The 13,612-nt window shown below is 36.8% G+C and overlaps 1 long non-coding RNA gene across 1 annotated transcript in view; it reads left to right on the forward strand.

The window, feature by feature from the left end:
- Nucleotides 1–10: 10 nt before the first annotated feature.
- LOC105853602 overlaps nt 11–13,612 on the forward strand; it is a 210,935-nt gene continuing 197,333 nt past the window's right edge. The window contains exons 1-2 of the long non-coding RNA XR_001145427.1: nt 11–96; nt 4,561–4,690. This is a non-coding gene — a long non-coding RNA (uncharacterized LOC105853602). The remainder of the gene's footprint in view (nt 97–4,560; nt 4,691–13,612) is intronic.

Below are 13,612 nucleotides of genomic sequence, written 5' to 3' on the forward strand. Positions count from 1 at the left end.
CTTTCCTTCTTCCACCTCCTCCTATCCCACCTTCCTCTCAGGATCCGAGCAGCAGACGACTCCGGAGGCGACGCTGGGCTGACAGCAGAGGATGCGGTAAGCTCCTCGCTAGGAATCCTTATCTGCTTTCTAACCTCTCCCCTCCAGAAGAGCTTCTCCCGGTCTCGAGATGCCAGATCATTCTCTGCTCCTGGATGTATTTAGCACAAGGCGTACTATATTTCTCCTAGTTGCCTCTGCTCTGCAATTTCGAAGCTGACCAGTCAGACGTGGGGAATAGGATCGGGAAGAAAACTTTATGCATCACCAAGTCATGAATCCTCTGGACTCTGTCTCCTATAACCCTCTCGGACTGAGCTCCGCCCTAAGGCAAAGCCATCTCTAGGTTGTAGGGAGGTGTGCGTTATTTAAGAAAATATAAAGTGTGTTTGCCTGAACGTCTGGATTATTACACAGTGCAAACTTTGATGTGAAAGGCTGGAAGTTTGTTATCCTTTCTCTTTTCCCTTTCTCTTTTTCTTAAATGAGAATTATTGCCCAGTAGGGCGTTGGAGTCTATTTTAATTTTCCATATACTGGGGGATATTATTTTCCATTATTAAAGCTATGGGCCACTATATTTTATATTCTAGACCTGAATCAAAAAGCCCAGTAAGTCAGACTTAATATCCCCTTACTGCAAAATGGAAGCAATGCTTAAAGACCTTACACTTATTTCGAGTTCCAAACCTGTATTCATCACAAAATACTTGGTACTCCTAGGGTGAGTATGTTTCCACAAAGTCTAAATAATTAAGAGAACAGTAATTAGTGACCTATGAATACATCTGAGGAAGAGAGTTCCTTCCACAGACTTAGAAGACTCATGAAATTAATATTAGGCTCAGGAGATCTATGGAGGCTAAAATGCCAATATGTATCTCTTTGAACACCTAGAACTTAGTTCCTGCAAAACTACATCTCCCAAAGCTACCGCCTTTGAAAATTTCACGTGGTTTCCAAAAGTGTAGCAGCCATTTGAATAGCAGCAACTCCTCTCTTGTTTCCATTCAAACTCCTTTAAGTCTTATATAATATTTTTCAGACTATTAAAATAGAAATCAAACATGGCTATTAATTAGTATTGATTTTAACTTTTAATATAAGATTTAAAAATGAAGGAATATGTTTAATGAAAGGAAAAGATGACTTTTTTAACTCACAAAAATATTGTCCTCAATTGCCCTAATGTCCACCCTGATGAACCACAGTGGGGTGGGTGGAGGTCAATCTACAGATGCCATTCATAGAAGCCCTGATTGATAGAAACACCTGTGGGATAACTTTAAATCACTGATGTGTACTATTGCCACAGAACTTTACTTTGCCCCCCTTAAAACTGCACATCAAGTAGAGCAGTAAATTCCAATTCTTGCTTAGAGCCCATAATCATTAAGCAATCCACCCTCCAGAACCCTCTAGTACTCTATCCTCACCTCAAAATTCAAAGAAGTGATTTCCTCTCAGTTCCATAAGGGCATTTGAACTTGCTCATAACTCAATCTCATTCATTTTACTTAAACCTCAAGTGAAAACTTCAGATTTTTATGCTCCAGCAGACACCTGACACACAGAAATCAGTAACTGTTCAATTACAATGACCTCCTAACCTTATAACCTACCTCAAAAAAGATACAAAATATTTGATGAGGGATGATTCTCCAACATTCCTCATCCTCTAATGTCCAGTCTTTATCTGAATATACTAATTGCCACCTAAAGCTAACATTTATGAAAGCCGCTATTTTTATACCTTGCTTATCCTAGAACGCATGTATTTCCTGTGCATCCTGACTTGTGCACAGAATCTATTCACATTTAACTCACTGCAACTTCACAGATGCACTACCTCAGGGACTACTACTTGTTGAAGAGCAAAGCAGCGATGTGCCTTAGGGGAAAAGCCTCTAAATGGTGTTTCCAACAGTCCAGAAGGTAGAGTAAGATCTAACAACAACCGCAGGTTTGAGGTGCTCTGAGTCAGAAAAGGCAGAGTGAACCTTTCCACACCGCAATTGTGCTGTCTGGTCTGATCCAGCGAATCCCACTTCTAGCAAGCAGAGCCCTGACACCTTTGCCCCTCATCCAAACCCAGTGTCATTGTCAAGGCTAAACTTCTGGACATGGTAGTCTACTAAGTGTAAACTTAGGCTAAACTTCTTATGTGTGTAAGTCTACTAAGAGTAATGATGTGTTGTTATTAATCACAGGGAAGTTGCCTCTCTGCTTCTTTATATAACTGGAGTTTTGGATCTTCAAAGAAACTGATTTCAAAATTTAAATAATCCTGAGAGAATCCACACTTCAGTTAACTAACACCTTGGCTGTCAGTAAACACCTCAGTGGTGATTAATTGAAAGTTTTCTGAGAGCAAAACATAGCAGGGAACAATACAGGGAAACTATTAAGTGGGAGGCAAAGTGTGGGAGGACAGTTAGAGACCTTGCAAGTCAAGGGAGGTGATCACAGGGGACTGAGAGACTGACTGCGTCCTGCCTTTATTGAGAACCGGTGTGGGGAACTGGAAAAGCTAAAAAACCCAGAGTGCATTGGGATGTTTGGGGTAAGTGGATTAGGACATTGGTGCCATGAACCAAGTCTGGACCTTGGTTTTGTGTCTTAGATCTTCCTTCACAAAACTGAAAATTACAGGTCTTCAGATTCCCCATCCCATTTCTGTCATTTCTGTTACTTCAAGTAACAGTTTATATCTATTATGGAAAAACAATTATAAGGGGCATTCTATACTTGTTTCTTTATCCCTTTTGTTACAGGACAGGGAGAGGGGCACCACTGAACCCCCAAACCTGCCTGCTCTAAATAGGTTCTGCCATCCGCCACATCAAGACAAAACATGTAAGACTTTAACAAAAAGGGGCTTTAATACAGTGAGCCTACAATACAGAAGACAAAGAATATAATATCTAAATCAAACACCTGAAGTTACCCATCCCCTCATGGGCAAAAGTCCACCCAAAAGGGATTGGTCCAAAGCAAGGCCTGAAAGCACCTTCTGGCCGGGACCGTAGAAAAGGGTCAGAAATGGCCTGACAAGTCTGGGAGGAAAAGAGCAAAATCAAAATCAATATAAACACTGCCACAGTCACCTCCCTACAGGTCTCTCACCCACATCTGCCTTCACCAGTCCAGGGCCAAGAAACAAGCACGGTTTCTTCCTCACATGCCTGCTGTTCCATGTGGCTTCCTCAGGTCTCCTTCAGGCTCTCCATCCTGCTGCCTTCTCTTCCCAGATTCCTTCTCCTCTTTTTCTCTGCTCAGCTCCACCCTCCGTCTGGGTGGGGCAGGGAACCTGGAACTTCCCCTTTTCCTAGGGACCACCCTGTTACACTTTAAAAAGTCCTGCCCTAAATATTTAGGTAATCAGTCAGCGCATATCTTTTCTAAAATAGTGCCAAAACAAGTTCCTAGGAATTTTCCCTAGGTTTTCTTAGCCTCCTTTTTAGATTTGCCACCATTTGCAAATGTAAATGGCATAAAGTGACAAGCAATCCATTTCTAACCACCTTGAGACTGGGACCTCTGAAGACCTTGATGGACCAGCATTTCTTCAAACACACACACACACACACACACACACACACACTTAGCTGTCTCTCACAGGTTCTTTCTTTTTCAGCTACTGTAATAACATGTTACATTGTAGTCATTCTTAGCTTTGGATATTTAGGAAAGGTCCAAGTTACTATACTTCTGGCTTCCAGGTACAAAGCCAGACAATTTACATACATGTTACATACATATCACAACTTGCCTAGTATACCATAGTTATTAAGGACAAAGGAAGGATTTAGGGGGTCTGTTGTAAGAAGGATCATGAAACTTTGCTTCTAGGTGTCCCCCGCTCCCACTAGAGAAGTCATCTCTGTCTGGATCATCTCGTGTTTATGTTCTTCAATTCTGATACCTCCATAACTTCACCCCCACCTTCTATGTAGTTATTGACCTTTTTTAAAAGATTTATTTATTTATGCATACAAGAACTGTGGTAAAGGCCAGAGGTGCAGGGGGAGGGGTGCGAGGATTCACCAGAGACAGAGTGGGGAGCAGAACAGGAGAATCTACTGAAATACACTGCTGAGGGGAGCAGCAGGCAGAACAGGAGAGGTCTGCCATGCCTGGGGATGGGGATCGAACTCACGCTGCGGTGGTTGGGTGGACCTTGGCTTTGGACAATAACTATCCCCTTTCACTATCAGGGAGGTCCCTATACTAATTCACCTTTATTTCAGTGAGAACTAGGACTCATTTGTGAGTAAAGTCAGAGGAGATGGCTAAATCAGGCACTTTCTAGGTTAAGGCAGAAGTCACTCCACTTCCAAGTTGAATTCCTTAGCCCCTATCTCAAAGTCTAATCAGACCTACACACTTGGGCACCATTGAATCAGCCCTGGGGACAAGCCAGGTTGGTTGACTAAAAGGAATATACTAACCCTAACCCTCTCTCTCTCCTTCTGCAATATGTTTGTCCAGCAAGCAATATTGTTTGCCTTTCCATTACAGCCAGCTGGTGGAAATGAAGGTGTGATGGACACTGAGGGCCTTTCTCAGAGTGTACAATCACCAGAAACTGGTTTCGCGAAGGAGCCATTATCCCAAAGGGACAATGGCTGTATCTACATGGCATAAGAAGGTAAGGAATTAACACCTGAGCTATAAAACTCAGCCACCTCAAGTGCTTCTTTATAAAAAAAAAAAAAAAGTCATCTATAAGCTTAAATTCAGGGTATAAAAGAGGAAGGAGGGCAAAATTGCATGTATTAAAATTTAACATTAAAGGCCTGCTGATATCATGAAAATATGTCCTCATTTTGGAATGTTGTATATTGATACTATTTATGTCTTATAAATCATCTGCTCTTAATAAAAGTAGGAATCTTTACTAAAATTTGCATTAGGGTCATCAAAAATAAAAACTAGCATGGATAAGATAACAGATTTTTTTTGTAGTTATTGATTATTTGTTTTTAGATTCCAACTCCACTTAGGCAAACTTAGAAGATATTTGATTACCTAATTTGATAGACAGGCTCTCTTGTGATAATCTAAAACATTCAGAGGGTAGACAGACTCTAAAAGCAGAAATAAATATGAGTAGCACATCATTTTGTTCAATTACTAATTATTGCTGATTCAATTACTTTTTTAAAAGATTTTTTTTATTTATGCATACAGAACTGGGTACAGGTCAGAGGTGTAGTGGGTGAGAGGATTCACTAGAGACAAGAGTGGGGAGCAGAATGGGCAGATGGTTGAGGTACACTGCTGAGGGGAGCAATGAGCGGGTCAGGAGAGGTCTGCCACGCCATGTGAGTCAGCTTAGGGGCAGGGGATGAACCCGTGCTGCAGTGGCAGCAGATAGCATTAAATAAAATATATGAGGCTATTTAAAAAATTAACTATATATGGAGATAGACACATTGTGATTCTGTGTCAAATTTAAAAATCTTTAAGTCAAAATTATTTCAAAAAATACCGCTGATCTTTAATATGATTTTTTTTAACAAATTGTTTGACCTGTAGGTATATTTATATAACGACCCTCATAAGAATGTGTGTAGAGAGAGATTATCTTTAACTCAGAATGTCATTTGATCTGGTAGTGTGTTATGTTCTCAGATGACTATAGAATATATAAATCAAGATCAACAAGAATCCTTTTATTTTTATCTTTGTGAATTTTTGCTAATTTACTTATTTTTGTTGACTATTGCAAAACAATCTTCATTTATCATCCTATATTAAATTATTATTGATTAGCTATCTTCAGAGGATAAAAGCAATCCCAAGTGCTACTATAAATTCTTGTCACTTATTTTTGTTCCCTAGGATAAATGGGGAGTTCTTCTTATGGGAAGGAGTTGTACTAAAAAAAAAAAAAAGAGAAGGTTATGATTACTATATCTATACATACAATGTCCCAAAATTTCCATTTACAGAATTGCTGGAAGTAAAGAAAGCATTTAAATAAAAAATAAAGTATGAGACAGATCACAAAGATTGAAAATGTCCCTAAGTTATAAAACTGTTTCATCCTATTTAAAAATATTCATTGAGGGGCCTCCCTGGTGTTGCAGGCCTTAAAGACCCAGTGCTATCAAGCTATCTATGGCCACTACAACATGAGTTCAATCCCCAATGTGCCCTGGGACAGCAGACCCCTCCTGTCTCACCCTCTCGTCCTCTAGGAGAGTATTCCAGTAGGTCCCCCTGTTCTGCTCTCCACTATGTCTGGTGAATCCTCTAACCTCCGACATCTGTGGCCTGTACCTCAGCTCTTATATGCCTAAGTAAAAAAATCTTTAAAACAAATTATTGATTGTTCTCGAAATGCTATGCAATAAGCTTGAAACTGGAGATAAATAGAAGATTAAGCTACTTTCATGATCCCATTGACAAGCTCACATGTTTGTTGGGGAGAAAAATACATAAATTAATCATTTAAGTAGAACATGATGAGTGTAAACATCAGAATTACACCCAGTAGGTGACTGCTAGTATTTTTCATTTCCCCATCTCTAGGTATTTCATAGTGAGTCTCCTTGCTTCCTGCTGTTCTCTACAAGCCTACATTAACATTGTATCTCCACTAGATATTTTGGTATTAAAAGATTCTTTCTGAACATTTAATGGAAAATCCTTTATTATGAAGGAGAATTCTTTCCTTAGAAAGAAATGAAAATGCTTCTTATCTTAAGGGAGGGTAAATGGAAACCACAAAGAGAATTTGAATAACAACCATCAGTTAAATGTATATAGCATTGCAGTTATAAGGTGAGAACTTAAGTAGGTTTGTACTCTGAGTGTTTAGGTCAGTCTGGTGAGTTTGTGATATTTTTATCAGTATCACAATTCCTTGGTTATCTTACTGGCATTTAAACTTCTTTTATATCCTGGGTCACAAATCAATTAACTCAAAAGGACTTTTTGAATTCAGAAAATTTTATTAAAAAATGCTTCACTATGTTAAAACAAAACAAAATTCTTTTATCAATGGATAAAAGAAATAGAAAAGCAAAGGATAGTGGATTCAGAAGCAAAATAAACAATGATAAGCATTATAATTATTATTATTATAAGCTATTATTTCCTAAATTTCGTAAGACAGGGCAACAGAGTCCTTGCTCCTGCACTTGACCAAGAGTGGCTAGCAGAAGGAATTTGTAAAAGACATAGTTACATTTTTTTCAAATAAAGGAAAATAAGAATTGTAATTTGTAATTCCTTTTTAAAAAAGATTTGTTTTTATTTATTTATGCATAAAAGACCTGGGATGTAGGCAAGAAGTGTAGAGTGAGAGGATTCACCAGAGACAGGGAGTAGAACAGGTGGATCTACTGAAATCCACTGGCAAGCAGAGCAGCAGACGAGACAGGAGAGGTCGCTGTGCCATGTGGATTAGTTCCCTGGCTGGGATCCAACTCATGCAGTAGTGGCTGAGTTAGCATGCTAATGCTGAGACTTTAACTCCTGTGTTACCAAAGAGGCCTATAATTCCTTATTTTTGCTGATGAACCTTTTCAAATCTGTAATTTCAAACAAATTAGCCTATTGATTGCAGTAACAAAAGCTGGGGAATTAGTTATAAAATATTTACAGGTTAGTAAATATGTTAGTAAATATGATCTAAACATTTGACTTACAAAAACATCTAAGCAAAAGAACAAAAGAGACCTATCAAAGCCCTTTATATATTAAGAAAGATAGAAAATATTAATATGAAAGAAATTGATCAAATAGAAGAGAAAAATGAAAACTAATCCAGAAAAACATTTTGAGTTGCCTCTGGAGTATTAACTGCATATTCCAAGGGAAACAATAAAAATCTATTGATAATTATGAGCATGTATATTTGAAAATTGGAAGAAAATGATGATTTTCAGTAAAAAATATGAATTTTCTTATTAAATACAGAAAAGATAAAAATACATTAGAAGTGCTAATACTCACAAATGAAATTTAAAAAAAAAATCAGCCTGAGAGCTTTACATTGATCAAGTCTAACAACCAAGAATTCTGAGGTTACATAAATTGTATGGAAGTTAGAAAAGAAATCTCCTAGAAATCAGCATAACTCTGACTTAAACTTAATATCTCACTTATCAAATCAGAATGCTTTTTGGATATATTAAACATTTAAATCATAGATATAGAATCTTTTAAAAATGTGCATTAAATTTGTAGTCAGAATACATTTTTAAGCATAACCAAAAACCCAGTAAGCAATAACATGAAAACAGAAATTTGATTACATAAAATTGCAAATGCTTGTTATGTAAAACAAATGAATACAGCCAACAGAAAAGCAAAAGAATAACAACAGAGAGAAGAACTATTTGACACATTTACTTATTATGCAAATATAAATTATGACTCAATAAAAAAATGTTTTACAACCCAAAAGGAAAGCAGACAGATTAAAGAGGTGTAAAACAGAAAGCACACTAATTTAAATACGTTTAAGGAAACATTCTTTAGTGAGTTATATAATAATTAAAAAAAAAAAAAATATAACCACACCTTAAACTTCCAGTGTATGTTAAAAAAAAATATGGAAAAAGTTATCACATTTCAAGGTTCCCTTTGATATTTACAAGACATAAAATAGATTGCCCTGTTGCCAGAGGAAGTGCTCACAAGGTTATGTACATGTTCGGTACTGATGTTAGTGTGTCTCTCAGTTAATATTAGTCTTCTTTTCCCAGTGTTAGCTGTACTTTATAATTTTCTTCTCACATATCTTTAAACGTTTGTTAGTCTTTGGAAATGTATTATTGTTAGTACAAGGTATTGTTATTAGGAATCCTACTGCAGTTGTTACTTCTAATCAACAACTAATTCAAAATCATGGCATCTAGCTGCTTCTTGCCTAATATATATTGTTTATAGTCTTCTAAAATTGGCTAGGACCTCTAGTAAAATACTAGATAAGAGTAATGAGAAAGGTGATTTGGCTTTGTTCCCCTTATTTAAAGAGATTATGCCTAATATTTCTTCATTAAATGTAATATTATTATAGGTAACTAATACTGTCACTTTAAATTCAGAAGATTTTTGTATGTGGTACATTTCATAAACTATTTTAACTCGTATTCTTCTTCATCATCACAGATGCTAATGTGATGAATTATACAAAGATGTCTTCCATGTAGATATCAATCATTTTTATTTATGACATTAATATAGAATTGGATTTCATTTCTTAATATTTCTCAAAATTTTTATTTTCATAAGGGAGAATCTTCTCTGGGATTTTTGTGTTTAGAGTTTATGTCATCATTTTATTTAACTTGTGGAATGAATGTGAAAATATTCTGTCATTTATGATCTCAAATAAACTTAAAAAAATAGATTCTCCTTATTTTTACAGATTTCATAGAGCTCATTCATATTACCAAGGTTTACTATTTGGGTGATAGCTTTCAGATTACTTTTCTTGATTTTTGAACAATACAGATTTTCTCCTAATGGACAAAAGCATTTACAAGAAAAAAAAGGATATTTTTAACAAGATATGTTTATTTATCCATGTAAGAACTGGGGTAAAGGACAGAGGTGCAGGGGGTGAGAGGATTCACCAGAGAGAGAGTGGGGAGCAGAACAGACAGATCAATGAGGTACACTGCTGCGGGGTGGGTGAGAGGGGTCTGCTGTGCCACGTGGGGAACTTGTGGCTGGGGGTCCAGCTGGTGCTGTGGTGGCAGCAGACAGCTTCATAGCTCTGTGACTTAACTCCTTGCACCACCAGGGAGGCCCCTAAAAATAGAGGATTTTTAAAAAAGTTTTTGTATTTATCAAATTCAAGTTATACATAATATGTTTCTGTAATGACTATCAGAAGTCGAGGATTTGTCAACGTCTTATTCAGGTTTTATCAGTTTTATTTATTTTTGGCATTTAAAACCTATGAAATATTCTGCATAATTTTAATGTAATTGACCCAAATGTGCCATCAATGGTAGACCTTAGAATTATCTACAATTTAATCCTTCATTTAATAAGTGAATCAAAACTTGTTCTAGGGTTTCACTCATATCAAATATTCTGCATTTGAAACAAACTTTATCACCTTTTAGTTTCAATTACTTACAATCTTTACTTTATCTGTCATCGTACATGTTGAAGTAGGTACATGAGATTGCTTTGGATCATAAATGCTAGTCCACTGATAGAAAAGCTCTTCTGTGAATTCATCTTAACTCTAAGCAGAGACAGAAGGTGGTAAAGTTGGTGTTATCTCACCATGAGTCTGGGGTAAGTCCTCAAGAAACTCCAGGAAAATCACTGCTTATTATTAGAATAGGGATTCGTCTTTCCTCCCCAAAGCACTGAAACAGACATTTCCCTTTAACTAAATATTGTAAATCTTTTTTGCATTATTACATAATCTTCAACATATAATTTTAAATGATAGCATAGTATTACATTTTATAATGGTACTATATTTAAATTAACCAATTCCCTGCTATTATATATTTATATTCTTGCAAATTTTTGCTGCATCGAATGATTAAATTTGCTTTATACTGCGGTTATTTATCTTAGATAAAACTGAAACAGGTTCAGAATTTTCTACAGTTATTAATGATTATCCCTATTTTTAATGCCAGCCAAGGTTCTTAATTGCATTGACCATAGCGACATGACAATCATTTTGTTGATAGAGAGCTTATTATCATAGAATTCTTACTAATTTCCAAAGTTGTCTTACAGTTATAATCTAACTGCCCCCAATAGAAAATCTGAACAATATTATGACTTTCTTAAGAGTATAATCATTAGCTACCCTGAAAAGGACAATAAAAATGGGCAATTTTGGAGGAAAAGAGAGTGCTACTGTATGCATATTTGTATAATCACAACTAAAAAGTAAAAATGTTTGAGAAGTTGTATTTGTCTTTATATTTCATTCATTCCAACATAACTTCAGTAACTCAATGTGAAGAAAATATCCATTTAAATTTTAAAAAGTTATTGCCTTTGGGACCCTCCCTGGTGGCACAGCGGGTTAAAGCACTGCACTGAGAAACTAAAGCCACTTCTGCATGAGTTCGATCCCCGCCTGCCCAAGAGGTGACCACATGGCACGGCAGACCTCTCCTGACCCGCCCGCTGCTCCCCTCAGCAGTGTACTTCATCGATCTGCCTGTTCTGCTTCTCACTCTGTCTCTGATGAATCCTCTCACCCTCCGCATCTCTGGCCTGTACCCCAGTTCTGTATGAATAAATAAATCTTAAAAAAAAAAGTCATTGCCTTAAAAAAACCAAGTAAACAAATTTGGGGAAATTCAGATAACCCCAACTATTCAGTAAGCATTAATAACTATATTAACCAAGACATGAAGGAAGATTTTGAGAATTTTAGTCTCTCCAGCAAATCCCCTCAAAGTCACTTCCAGTTGTTTCCAATCCCCCTAGCATTCAACTGTCAGGGTTTATATAATAATCTATCAGGTTGGTTTTACTTTACTTTATATAAATGGCTACATGCAGTAGGTATTCTTTTGCATCTGGCCTTTTTGCTCCACATAATTTTTTTTTAAAGATTTATTTATTTGAACATACAGAACTGGGGTACAGGCCAGAGGTTCAGGGGCGGCAAGAGGCTTCACCAGAGACAGAGTGGGGAGCAGAACAGGCAGATCGACGAAGTACACTGCTGAGGGGAGCAGCCGGCTGGTCAGGAGAGGTCTGCCACGCCATGTGGATCTCCTCCGGAGCAGCCGGGGATCGAACTCATGTGGCAGTGGCTTTAGCTTCTCAGTGCAGTGTTTTAACCCGCGGCGCCACCAGGGAGGACCACTCCACATATTTTTTAAAAAAGATTTCTTTCTTTATGCATACAGAATTGGGGTACAGCCAGAGTTTCAGGGCTGGGGGTGGTTAGGAGAGATCTGCCATGCCTTGTGGGTCAGCTCCCCAACTGGGGATCTTACTTGTGCTGCAGTGGTTGCGGATAGTTTCATGGTGCTGGTCTTTAACCCGTTGCGCCACCAGGGAAGGCCCTCAGCATAGTGTTATTGAGATACATCGTGTTGCTGTGTGTAAGCCTATGTTGTTAGTTTAGATTGGTGAGTAGTATTCCATTGTATAAATATACCACGTGTTTACTCTGCGATTAGTGAATATTTGGATTGCATTTCATTTTTGATTATTATGAAAAGCCACTTTGAACATGGATATATACTTTGTAGCAAACTTATTACATTTCTTTTGAAGTAAATAGGGGAGTTGCAAATCCTATGTCCTTTATTTTTAATATTGTAAAATAATTGCCACTTTCCAAAGTGATTGTGCCTTTTACTTTTCCACTAGAAACTTTTCAGTGCAACCGTTGCTCAATATCCTGACACTTTTTCATGTTATTAGTCTTTTTAGTTTTTGACATCTGGTGGGTGTTTAATGGTGTCTCACGATGGTTGTCAGAGTGATAACAAAAATTAAATTAGTTCATACCATCCCCTCTTTCAGTACTCCTGGTGACTTTGTAACTTCCTGCAAAATGAAGTCCCTTTCCTCAGCCTCCTACCAGATACAGTCTTCCCTTCTATCCATACTCCCACTCCGTTTGTCCATTATTCACCCCAGTACACATATTAAGTTTATACTCATGCATCTTTGTGTCTTATATATGCCATATCTTCCCCACGAAGACCCTTCTTTTTAGGTGCCTGAGACAATAATCTTCATTTGACCAGCTCAGATGCCCCCTTCCATGGAAAATCTCTATTCCTTAAAGCAATCGTAGAAACCCCTCTCTACTTCAAGAATATATTGTGTCTTGTGTCCATGTTTCTATTTAGCTTTTATAATTTGGTTGAAATACTTTTCATGTCAATATCTTTATCAGAAGACTGTGATCCCTGAGACCAAAGCAAATGAATAATTCCACACTGCACACTAAGCTCAAAAATAGTAACTGTCAGTCAAGCTAGTAAATGAAAGGAGTAACATGCTTACTGTCTTGATTAGTCTACACTACAGAAAGCATGTTCCTGTGTTTCACAGAGCAAAAGATTTCTCCTTTTATAAGTTACTTCTGAGTTTTTGCTCTACATGCCATGCAATAAAAGTCCATCCTTCAAAAATTTCTAATTTTTTAATAGATTGTATGTGTTTGCCATACTTAAGTACAAGGTAGATATTAACTCACTTAAAGTCAGTTTATTAATGAGGCCATGAATATAAATATTTTAATTTGGCCATTCTTAGTAAAAACATTGGAAATCATTTATTAATTCCATAAGATTTTAGTTGTTGTTTTTTTTTAATATATATGCCCACTGAGATTATTAAGTGTTGGTTTCAGGGTATTTAAATTTTTAATAACTATCATTGTATTATTTCCTGGAAATTTTAGCCAAGCTAGTTTCGCTAATAAACAGACATACCAATTCCATTTCTTTTTAATCTTTACAAGGTTTAATAACTGTAGAAGAACTAATATGCAGCTAAGATAGATAGGTAGATGATAGATAGATAGATAGATAGATAGATAGATAGATAGATAGATAGATAGATAGATAGATAGATAGATAGATAGATAGATAGATAG

The sequence above is a fragment of the Condylura cristata genome, unplaced genomic scaffold (assembly GCF_000260355.1).
Source record: "Condylura cristata isolate star-nosed mole 26May11 unplaced genomic scaffold, ConCri1.0 scaffold00014, whole genome shotgun sequence".
Lineage (NCBI taxonomy): Eukaryota > Metazoa > Chordata > Mammalia > Eulipotyphla > Talpidae > Condylura > Condylura cristata.